The sequence below is a fragment of the Aotus nancymaae genome, unplaced genomic scaffold, assembly GCF_030222135.1.
Source record: "Aotus nancymaae isolate 86718 unplaced genomic scaffold, 86718_ANA_hifiasm-v0.15.2.pri h1tg000115l, whole genome shotgun sequence".
Taxonomy (NCBI): domain Eukaryota; kingdom Metazoa; phylum Chordata; class Mammalia; order Primates; family Aotidae; genus Aotus; species Aotus nancymaae.
The window spans coordinates 2,163,518-2,175,954 of NW_026988530.1; positions in this window are offsets into that span (position 1 = coordinate 2,163,518).

Consider the following 12,437-nt stretch of genomic DNA (forward strand, 5'->3'; position numbering starts at 1 on the left):
TCTCGAAGTTCTTGTGCTGTGTTTTTCAGCTCCATCAAGTCATTTATGTTCTTCTCTAAGCTGATTATTCTAGTTAGCATTTCTTCTAACCTTTTCTCAAGGTTTTTAGTTTCTTTGCATTGGGCTAGAACATGTTTATTTTATTTTATTTTATTCTTTTATATTTTTTAAATTTTACTTTAGGTGCATACTATATCTGGCATTTCTCCCCATGTTATACCTTCCCACCCCCTGCTGTCTCTCCCCTACCACCCCAACTGCCCCCAGTGTGTGATGCTTCTCTCCCTGAGTCCATGTGTTCTCATTGTTCAACACCCACCTATGAGTGAGAACATGCGGTGTTTGGCTTTCTGTTCTTGTGTCAGTTTGCTGAGAATGATTTTTCCAGACTCATCCAATTCCCTACAAAGGACATGAACTCATTGCTTTTTATGGCGATTTTTTTTTTTTTTTAGTATTCCATGGTATATATGTACCACATTTTCTTTGTCCAGAACGTTTCTTTAACTCAGAGAAGTTTGTTATTACCCACTTTCTGAAGCCTCCTTCTGTCAATTCATCAAATTCCTTCTCTGTCCAGCTTTGTTCCCTTGCCAGTGAGGAGTTGTAATCTCATGATGGGGGAGAGGCGTTCTGGTTTTTTATGGTTTCACTCTTCTAGCACTGGTTTCTTCCCATTTCCTTGAGTTTTGATCTCAGGTAGCTGCTTGGGGAGGTGGCCATTCCTTTGTCTGCCTGCAGAGGCCCTGCTCAGTTGCCACGGATTCAGTGGAGCTACTGCATCTTTTATTTACTCAGGAAAATTAGGCCGGCTTCTGCAATGGCAGCTTCCCTTCCCCCCGCTGAGCTCAATCGTTCTTGGTTGCTCTCTAACTGATGTTCTGGGTGCGAAACTCTGGAGTGAGAGTTTTTTAGCCTGCTGGGCTTTGTGCAGGGGATGGGGGGGTGCCCATCCTGCTGTATGGGTTGTTTCCCTGTTTTCAGTTCCCCTTCTTTCTGGGGGGCAGGTGGCTCTGTCCCACTGGCTTTCTGGCTTTCGCGTCAGCCAGTGCTTCTGCCTAGATCTATGATGGCAGCCCCAGTGCCAGCCGAAGTTGCTGTTCTGCCCTGTTCAGGCACTAACCGAGGCTTTTTCAGCCTGGGGAAGATCTCCTGTTCTGTGGGTTGTGGAGGGCTTGGGTGGAGTGCTGTATCCAAACTGAAGTCCCAGAGGGGGAGATCCCCTGGTCCTCCAGTTGGTTGCACACATCTCCTTGGTGTGGCAGTGCCCTGCCTTGCCTTAACTTGCCCTATTTGGTTTATACCCACTGTCCAACCAGACCCACAAAATGAACCTGGTACCTCATTTGGAATTGTGGAGACCACTTGGCTTCTGTGTCTCTCTTGCTGGGAGCTGCTTTCCTGAGCTCCCTCTTATTTGGCTATCTTGGGATCCTCCCTAAATTCTTTTAATTCAGTTCTCTGATTTGGATAGGTTTATAAAAATAATCTGTGTGTTCCTACCTTTTTAAGTAGAATTATCCCTAAACTTTCGTTTACCTCCTCCCTAGTTTCCCAAATGTAAATATTCTTAATATCCTCCTAAGGATGCACATTCTATCCCAGGGCTGCTTCTGTGGTTAAAGTGAATTCTTTTTTCTCTCAGTACCTGGAATATGTCATCTCACTGTCTTCTGGCTTCCATGGATTTCAATACAAAATCAGAAGTTATTCTCATATTTAAGCATCCATTTTAGGTGAAAAACTGCTTATTGGTGACAAACTGCTTTTCTCTTGCTATTATCAAAATTTTATCTGTCTTTAGTTTTTGGTAGTTTGCATATAATGTGTCTAAGTTTTCCACCATTATTTCTTCAAATATTGATTCTACCCTCTTTCTCTCTCTTTTATTTTTCTTGAAATCCCATTATGCTTATGTTGATATGCTTGATGGTATCCCACAGGTCTTTTAGGTTCTCTTCACTTTTCATTCCTTTTATAATTCTGTTACTCAGACTGAGCAATCTCACTTGACTGATATGCAAGCTCTGATTCTTTCCTTTGCCTGTTCAAATCTGCTATTTAGTTCTTCTAGTGAACTTTTGATTTCAATTATTTTACTTTTCAGTTCCAAAATTCCTATTAGGGTCCTTTTCATACTCTCTGTCTCTTCATTGATATCAATTTGTTGTGACATTATTTTCATGATCTCCTTTAGTGCATCAGTCATTAATTCCTTTATTTCTTTAAACATATTTAAAATAAATGCTTTAAAGTCCATATATATGAGAGGTCTTTAAAAAGGCATATTATAGAAAAAAACCTATAAACTATGGATGGATTTTTAAAAAATTTTGTAACAAAATAAACTCATACTAACATTATAACATGTCTGAACAGGATCTATTTTGAGACACTAAGAAAAATAAGACATTAGTTTAAAAAGAGCCACTATCAAAGCAATATGAATTCTGCTCAAATTGAGGCAAGAACAAACATCAAATTTATGGTGAAGTGTGTGGGTGGAAGAATGGTAAATCATTGATGCATTATGAAAAGTGTATGGGGACAATTTTCCAAACAAAACAGCATTTGACTATGGGTAACTCAGTTTAAGAAGGAACAAGACAATGTTGAAGATGAAGTCCATAGCAGCCGACCATCCACATTAATTTGCAAGAAAAAAATTCATCTCGTTCATGTCCAATTGGAGAGGACTGATAGTAATCAGCAGAAACAACAGCCAACACCATAGACATCCCAATTCACTCTGCTTACACAATTCTGGCTGAAAAATTTAAAACTGAACAATATTTCTACTTGATGGGTGCCAAACTGTTGTGCACAGATCAGCTGCAGACAAGAGCAGAGCTTTCAATGGAAATTTTAAACAACTGGTATCAACATCCTGAAGAATTTCTTTGAAAAATTGTAACAGGAGATAAAACATGGCTTTTCTGGTTTGATCCTGAAAAAGCACAAAGTAATGGCTACCAAAAGGTAGAACTGGTCCTGTCAGAGCAAAAGCAGGTCAGTCAAGTGCAAGGGTCACAGCAATAGTTTTGGGGGAATGTTCAGGGTATTTTGCTTGTTGACTTTCTAGAGGCCCAAAGAACAATAACATCTGCTTGTTATGACAGTATTTAAAGAAAATTAGCCAAAGCTTTATCAGAAAAATGCTCAGAAAAGTTTTATCAGAGAGTCTTCCCTACAACAATGCTCTTGCTCAATCCTCTCATCAAACAAGGGCAATATGGCTGGACTTCCAATGGAAAGTCATTAGATATCCACCTGACAGTCCTCATTTGGCTATTTCTGACTTCTTTTTGGTTTCCTAATCTTTAAAAAGTTAAAAAACTCTATAAAGAATGTCCATTTTTTTCAGTTTTTTACAGAGTTAAAAAACTCGTAAAGAGTGTCCATTTTTCTTCAGTTAATATGTAAAAAGACTGCATTTACATGGCTAAGTTCCCAGGACCCTCAATTCTTTAAGTATGAACTCAATGGCTGGTATCATCACTTATAAAAGTGTCTTGAACTTGACGGAGCTTATGTTGAGAAATAAAGTCTATATTTTGTTATCTTTTTATTTATTGTTTTATTTATCTTTAATCTTTAGTTTTTATTTATCTTTTATAGTTTTTATTTTTATCTCTTGATTCTATTTTTCACAAACTTTTGAAATCCTCTCATAATATCTTGACAGTTTCTATTCACTGTTTTTTTCCTGTGCATGGGCCATATTTTCATATTTCTTTATATGCCTCATACGTTTTGTTGAAAACTGGACATTTAGAATACAGTCCTGCACTTTAACTATTGGAATACATATTACATAATCACCCAATGATGCATTTCTCACCTATTTCTGAGAAATGCATCACTGGGCAATTTGATAGTTGTGTGAGCTTTATAGGGTATACTTATACAAACCTATTACCATAAGCTATGCCATATAGCCTAGGTGTGTAGTAGACTACATGTAGTAGGCTATGTAGTAGTAGCCTACTACACACCTAGGTGTGTGGCATAGCTTATGGTCCTAAGCTTAATATCTGTACTGCATGCTGCTCCACTGAATGCTGTAGGCAACTGGAACACAATAGTAAGTATTTGTGTATCTAAACATAGAAAATGTGCATTAAAAATATAGTCTAAACAAATTAAAAATGGTACACCTGTATAGAGAACTTACCATGAATGGAGCTTGCATAACTGCAAGTTGCTGGGTAAGTCAGTGAGTCAGAGGTATGTATGCATCCAGAATGGCCCTTTGGGAAAGTCTCTTTAAATGGAGAAGTCACTACCATCTTCTGAGGCAATGCATAGAATCCATTTGTGATGTCTGGAGCTAGAACAGCTATATTGTTCTGTGTAGTGAAGCACAGTGAATGGTAGAACAGGAGCAGGGGAAGAATATGTTCTCTCTACATCATGCAGTTACTCACTATCCCAGTTGGACTATCTACCTCCACACCTTTTCTGTGTGAGAAAAGAAACAGCTACTGATTGTTGTTATTGTCACTGACTTTTTGTTTTTAAGATGGAGACTCACTCTGTTGCCCAGGCTGCAGTGCAGTGGCACAGACTTGGCTCATTACAACCTCTGCCTCCCAGGTTCAAGCAATTCTTCTGCCTCAGCCTCCCAAGTAGCTGGGATTACAGGTGCCCACCACCACACCTAGCTAATTTTTGCATTTTTAATAGAGACAGAGTTTCACCATATTGGTCAGGCTGGTCTTGAATTCCTGACCTCAAGTGATCGACCTGTCTCAGCATCTCAAAGTCCTGGGAGTACAGGAGTGAGCCACTGCGGCCGGCATGTATCATTTATTACCTGATATATGCAGATAAATCTGATCCTGATACAGGGTTAGTAATAGTACTTATCTCATAAAACATTTTTGTGATAATTTAAATGAGAGGCAAGTGTGGAGCACTTAAGAGTGACACCTATTGTGCAGTATTTTTCTGTAAGTATCAGCCATTCTATTATCTACTTCTGTCCTTAGTTTCAGAGACCAGGAGGAAGGAAGGAAGTTACACCTCACTACTGAGAAACCTAGGAAGAATGTAGAAGTCTGAGAAGATTATAGGCCATTATTAATAGAAATAGGACAAGAAAATACTATTAAAATATTGAACCCATTTCTTTAGGAACTCAGACACTTTTAACTAGATATGGCTGTATGATAAAGGATTTGGCTAATCTTTGTCCCCAGCTCATGAGAGATAGCCTTTAAATTCTTGGAATTTCCTAAAAGGTGGGAGTGTCTTTCTTACTCATAGTGAGCCCTTCAGATCACACTTGATAGTTTATGCTGACAAGATGACTCATGGTGGGCTCTTAATTTAGGCTAATTAGATGAATTATAATGGAATTGCCAGGAGGATGAACTGTATAATTCAAGGGCTTAGTCTTTGAACTCGGTAATGATAGCCTAATCCCTTAGGGAGGTAGGGAAGGCTGGAGATTCAGTAGCATGGCCAACAATTCAATCAATTACACCTACGTAATGAAGTCTCAATAAAATCTATGGATACTGAACCTCATTTGAACTTCTGGTTGCTGATGCTCTTGAGTATTGCCACACAAGTGTCTGTAGAATAGAATGTCTTCTAGGACTCCACAAAGACAGGACAATGGAAGCTGTGGAAGCTTCAGGTTAGGCCTCTGTCAGACCTCACCCTCTGAATCTCTCCCTTTGGATTATTTTAATTTTCTTTTGCTGTAATAAAAGTACAATCATAAATACATTATTTTCCTAAGTTTGGTGAGTTAGTGAATCAAATGTGAAGAGGTAGCAGCAACCCCCAAATTTGTAGCCAGTTGCTCAGTTGTGAAGGTAGCCTGGGGAACCTCAAACTTGGAGCTGGCATCAGAAGTGTGGGCAGTCTCATAGAGGAGTGTGTCCTTAACTTATGAGGTTTGGCTCAGCCCCAGGTGGTTGGTATAAGAAGGTCAGGGCAAGGGCAAAATAAACTGACTTCTCTCTTCATTCCTTCTATGACATCAGCTTTGAAAGGCAGGGGTTGGGCCAGACGCGGTAGCTCACGCCTGTAATCCCAGCACTTTGGGAGGCTGAGGTGGGCGGATCACGAGGTCAAGAGATCGAGACCATCCTTGCCAAAATGGTGAAACCCAGTCTCTACTAAAAAATATTAAAATTAGCTAGGCGTGGTGGCATGCGCCTGTAGTCCCAGCTACTCGGGAGGCTGAGGCAGGAGAATTGCTTGAACCCAGGAGGCGGACACTGCAGTGAGCCAAGATTGCGCCACTGCTCACTCCTGCTTGGCGCCTGGCAACAGAGCGAGACTCTGTTTCAAGAAAAGAAAAGAAAAGAAAGGCAGGGGTTTAGTTCTGGACTTGAATTCTTCCTGTATTCTGCCCAAACTTCCTAGATAGGCCCATACCATATTTATCTTTGCATCTATTAGGCATTATGCAGTAACACTGAACTGCAGAAAATCAGTTCTCAAGAAGAGAACTGTTATGGATATCAAGAATATTGAATTTTAAAACTAAGGAAGTAACAAAGCATTAGCTTAATTTGATTTGGGATTATATTACTTCGGTGGCAGATAAAAACCACAAACTTCTTAGTTTAAAGCAAACATTAAAATAGCAACGTGAACACTCTGCTGAAAGGTTTTAACTTCAGCATAAAAATTGTGCCAGCTTTGAAACAATTTTATCTTTTTGCCAGTATAATTCATAACCTGCAATTTAAGGGTAAAACACCAAATTACTTTTAAACTAAATAAAAACCAAATTTTTATTTAGGATTACATTCCTGGAAATAAAATTTTTATAAAGAACCTAAATTCTTACAGAGAACTCCACTTGTTTGTGGAGTGTAGTCCTGACTTGCTAAGTAAGCTACTTTCATGGATGATTATTTCAATTAGTTTTATTTTCTATGTATCCATTTTTCTCCTACAGAAAAATGAGAGCTTTCTGTGGCCCTCGGAAAACCAAATTATTTGTACAGAACTCATGCAAATAATTATTAAGCCGATTGCCAAACTTAGTGAGTCTTTCAGCATATAAGCATTTATACTGTCAATTCCAGACATCCCTCTCATCAGTGCTCCTATTTTATTTCCAAGTATTCCCAAATATCATTAACACAAAATTCATGTTGCTCCGACAAAGTTTTGGCAAAAGTAAAATAGTGACTTACAGACAAGTTCCTAGAACTGAGGTGTCCTTAGCGATGTGAGCAGGCAAGTTTAAGGGCCACATCCTTAAACTCCACGGAATTTAAGGATTCTTCTCAAATTTTACCTCCTACTTATGGGTTTCTCCAGGGAAACCTGATACTGATTCACAGACTAGGGGGTCCCTTAAATCTACATAGGCAAAGACAGGAGTGAGAAGCTAGGTTGTGAAGTCGGAGTTGCTGGGGTTTATCAGGCCAAAGCAGATTCAGGAATCCCAACATGGTGGTGACTACACAGCTATGACGGGGTTCTATTAGCTCCATTACATCAGGCACAGAGGACTGGTCAGTGGTCATCTTTCAGTCACAGCCCCAAAACTATCTTATAAACATACACTCTTCTGCATCCTTGGTTTCAGATGGTGCCACCTGGCGTCATATCCTGATCCCACATTTCTCACGGATCAGCTCATGTGTCCCAAATTGCTGATCCATCATTTTTTACCCCACACACAGCTTTGGGTCAACTCACTCGAAACAGTGTTCTGATCATAACCACACATGACCTCAGTCAGAATTAGGGCTAAAATAGAATCAGTAAAATTCAAACATACCACTTTGGTAGTTTCCAGACATCTTGATGTTGAATGTTTTATTTTTATCTGCCCCTTTCCAACCTCTATGTGCTAGGCACCAAATTAAGTACTTTACAAATATTAATTCATAACAGCCCATGATTTAGTTTTGTATATAATTATTCCTAATTACATATAATATAATAATTAATAATAATTATTCCTAATTTACAGATGAAACAAGTAAAGTGTAAATAGATGAAGTAACATGTCCAATATCTGCCGGAGGCAAGTGGTGGAATGGAAACTCAAACCCAAGCAACTGAACCCCAGATTTCAGAATTGTTTTGCCGTGCTAGATAATCACCCGAGACTTTGTTGGATTGGGCTTTCCCAAGGCAAGACATTGTACTCAATTTGTTATTTCAGCAATACTAACTCATCTTACAGATCATTCGACAATTTTTAGAACACGATCACAAACATCATTATGCCAAGTAAATAACGTTTTATTTGATATAACATTATTAAATATTTCTACTTAAAAATTTATAGAAGTGCAAACAATCATTGATCAACAGTTTTTTGTGTCTGAGATTTTCGATCTTTGAAGGAATAAATACACAGATTTTTTTTTTCCTGTGGAATTCTTTGGTAAGAAATAACAGAACTTTTTTCCCTCCATTTCAACTTTTAGGTTCAAAGGGTACATGTGCAGGTTTGTTACATGGGTAAATTGCATGTCATTGGAGTTTGGTATACAAATGACTTGGTCACCCAGGTAGTGAGCATAGTACCTGATAGGTAGTTTCTCGACCCTCACCCTCCTCTCACTCCTAACCCTTAATGGGCCCCAGTGTCTACTGTTCCCTTCTTTGTGACCATATGTACTCAATGATTAGTTCTCATTTATAAGTGAGAATGTGTGGTATTTGGTTTTCCATTCCTCCATTAATTTGCTTAAGATAATGGCATCTAGCTGCATTCACATTGCTGCAGAGGATGTGATCTCGTTCTCTTTTTATGTCAGTGTAGTATTCCATGGTGTATATGAACCACATTTTTGTTATCTAGTCCACTGTTGATGGGCATCTAGGTTGATCCGGTCTTTGCTATTGAAATCACAGAACTTTGTTAGTTCTTAAAGTATGTTTTTCTTCTATTTCATAATACTTGTATGCTTGCTCCTACATGTATATTTCATAGGGGCATAATCTATCTAAAAGTCACTATTTCTCCAACTCATCTTAGGTTTTGATCCCTAAAATTTTCCACTCACTTTATTATCACTACAAAAATATTGATATTTAGGCTTAAAACTTTACTCAACTCTTGCCTCATGAAAATTTTCTCTGATTATCTCAGGCCCGGATTACATCCTTCTGTAACACCATGTTCTGTCCATTTTTTTTTATTTCAAAGCATTTAAAAACCCTATTCTGATATGTCATTTAAATTTTATGTTTTGTTCTTGTTACTGACTCTTTCGCTATGTTGCAAATTCTCTGCAGACAGGGACTTTTCACAGAGCTTTCAGTTTCTCACTAACACTGTATTTTGTTCATAGTAGACATTTATTCAATGATGTGAGAGGAATAGATTTGCCTTTACTTAGGACCAACCCTGCATCATGCAAGATGATGCACTGGATATATGCCAGTCCATAAAAAAAGTCCCTGCTCTTACACTGCTTACATTGCAGTGGGGACACACTGACAATACATGATAAACTCATCACTGGAATTGCACATGAAACACTGCTACCATGGAGCTGTCCAAGTCTGATTTAACCATGGTGGCCAGGAAAGGCCTCCAGGAGAAGCAGCGAGGTGCAATGCAGGAAGGTGCCTGGTTGCAGGGCCGCATTGAGAGTACTCCACACACAGCCCAATGGCAGGCCCAAGCCATGAAGGGCTTAGGCATGGTGGGGATGAGGGAGGTGAGGGCTGGAGCATTGTCACCCATGGAGACAGTGGTGGGCAAGGAGTTTGAATGGTAGCAGGTCAGATCATAGCAGGCTTTAGGGATCAGGGAAAGAGTTAAGGCATTGTTCTAAGTGTGATGGAAGCTGACTTGTGTGTTTTAAGGTCAATGCCAATCTCATTTTCATTTGTAAGAAGCACCATGGCAGCAGTGTAAAGAAATTTTACAGGTGGTCATTTAAACGGCCTCACAGTTTGGTGTCTCCCCTGAGTCCTACTTTCTAAAGAAGGGAAACGAATATTCCTAAAGCCACAAAATCAGTCAGAAGCAGAGGTTGAATTCAAATTTAGATATGGTTAATCCAAAGACTCTGCTGTTTGATAAAAGAGGTCCTAATAATCTTTCAAACAAATTGTTTATTTTGCTTTATCATTCAACTTTAAGTAAAGATGGCAATTATGTTTTATAATAGCAGTGAACAGGCTCTTCATCCACGTTGGGTAGAGAGACACATGCTTTAAAGGAGGAAATGACTTTCTCTTGTTTGCTGACCTTTAAGAGGTCTGGTGGCACATCTCTGCCACTTAGGAATTGGGAGACACTAATCTAGAATCTAAAGCCTCATACATCGGTACTGAAATGGCTATCATACTCACCTGATAAGCAAAGTAAACCAAATTTAAATTTTCATAGAACAACATTAATTTTGACAAATGTTAAAAGACTATGCTTTCCTTTTTCTTTTTTTTTTTTTTTTTTTTAACTTTTTTTGAGATGGAGACTCACTCTGTTGCCCAGGCTGGAGGGCAGTGGTGCGATCGCAGCTCACCGCAACATCCACCTCCTGGGTTCAAGTGATTCTCCTGCCTCTGCCTCCCGAGTAGCTGGTATTACATTATCCATGACCATGCCCAGCTAATTTTTGTATTTTTAGTAGAGATGGGGTTTTACCATGTTGGCCAGGTTGGTCTCGAACTCCTGATCTCAAGTGATCCACTCATCTCAGCCTCCCAAAGTGCTGGGATTACAGGCATGAGCCACTGCGCCAAGCCCTATTTTTACTTTTGATCCATCTTTTCATATTTCCATTTATTGTAGTTGTCTTGTGATCATTTCTGTAGATGAAATAGCAGTGAATTTGCCACTAAAATGGTATACCTTGTGAGTATTAATGCCACTGGGAAAAAAGGTATTCAGCTTTGTGTCATATTGTGTTTGTATTACTAAAGAGTCACTTTAAATACAATATTCCCTTTAAGAGATTCTCAGGCAAAATGAGGACTAAAGATGCCTAAGAAAAAGAGTTAAGTGTCTAGAAAACAAGATTAGCCTTTTTTACTTGATCTTTGGGAAAGAGAATTGAGTTGAGATGTTTCAGTGCAGACAGCTATCGAGAATTCCACTTTTTCATTGTCTTTACTAACTCAAGGAGCAAAGGCAAAAGAGATTTCTTCTCTTTCCTTACCTCATTGTCTTATTGTATAACTACCCTTGTAAGTAACCTAACATAAACATAATTGTTTAAACATAAACCAGCACCCAAACACAGCCTGATAGCAGTTCAACAGAAAATGCTCTAGTAGTATTAGATAAAATGATTCTACCCTAGAAGTATTAGATAAAATGTATCCTTATGATTAACTACAGGTGACATTTTATCCACTTCCTCTGTGTACAGAAATGTGGAAAACAGAATAGTCATTTAAAAGACAGACAGATCACATTCACATATTTTGCTGTTTGATCTATCACATAGCATGGATACTAATGGTAAACACACTGTTTCCAAACAGTTACAGGAGCTATTAAGGGCCAATATTAAAACTATATCTACTTTTGCAATCCAGTGGTTTTCTCTTGAAGACAAGGCATGGTTGATGCTTTTGTTTAAAATTCATTTTCTTTGGGATAGGACCCTCATATCTTATTTTAGATTATTTATTTAAAATCAATATGAAAAATCAGTATCAAACTCAATGCCCGATCTTTTTGAATGGAAAAGTCATGGCTATTTATGGATTATATAGTATATTCTACAAGTACAAATTAGCTTCCTAGCATAGAATATAAAATTTTAAATCAATTGTATATAAAAGAATACTGATGATAGGTAAATTCATTTTCTGAATTTTCTGTCATTTTGTAATCACAAATAAACTTGTCCTTACACTTCATATAGATTTTAATTTTATTTCTCAACTCAAGTTTGCAAGTTAGATTTAATTTGTCCAGGTAAGCGAGAAAGTTAACACATTTCTTTAGCATGTTCTATTGTGTCAAGTATGTTCTCTCATCTTGGATAAATTCATAATAAACAGCATGGTCTCATGCAATAATTAAACTCACAGTATGAGAGTATGAACAGACTCTTGATTTCCTGCTTTACCAGCTTGAGCAGCCAAAAGATCTCAGTTATTTTAATAATTACATTAATGTGACCCTACATGTCCTGGGATAATCCCATTTACTTGAGAATGTTGATCATATAATTCAGGTATTGTTACCCCTGAAGTGGCGGTATTGTCAGAATTCAGGAGCATCATCTTGATTCTGGAGGACAGCACAGTGTCATCAGGTGCTGGATGCTTATTTTGCAACAGGCATTGCCAACCTGGGGACTCATGGCTGACCAATAAGAAGTCTAGCTTTATGTACCACTACCAACAGCATGGATGGATCAGAGGAATGTCCTGAAAATATCATTGTCATGGACGCTTGATGTGCAGGGCAGTACTGGTTCAAAATACCATGGGGAGGAAGATCTGGAGCAAGAACCATCATTACACGCAAAGAGTAT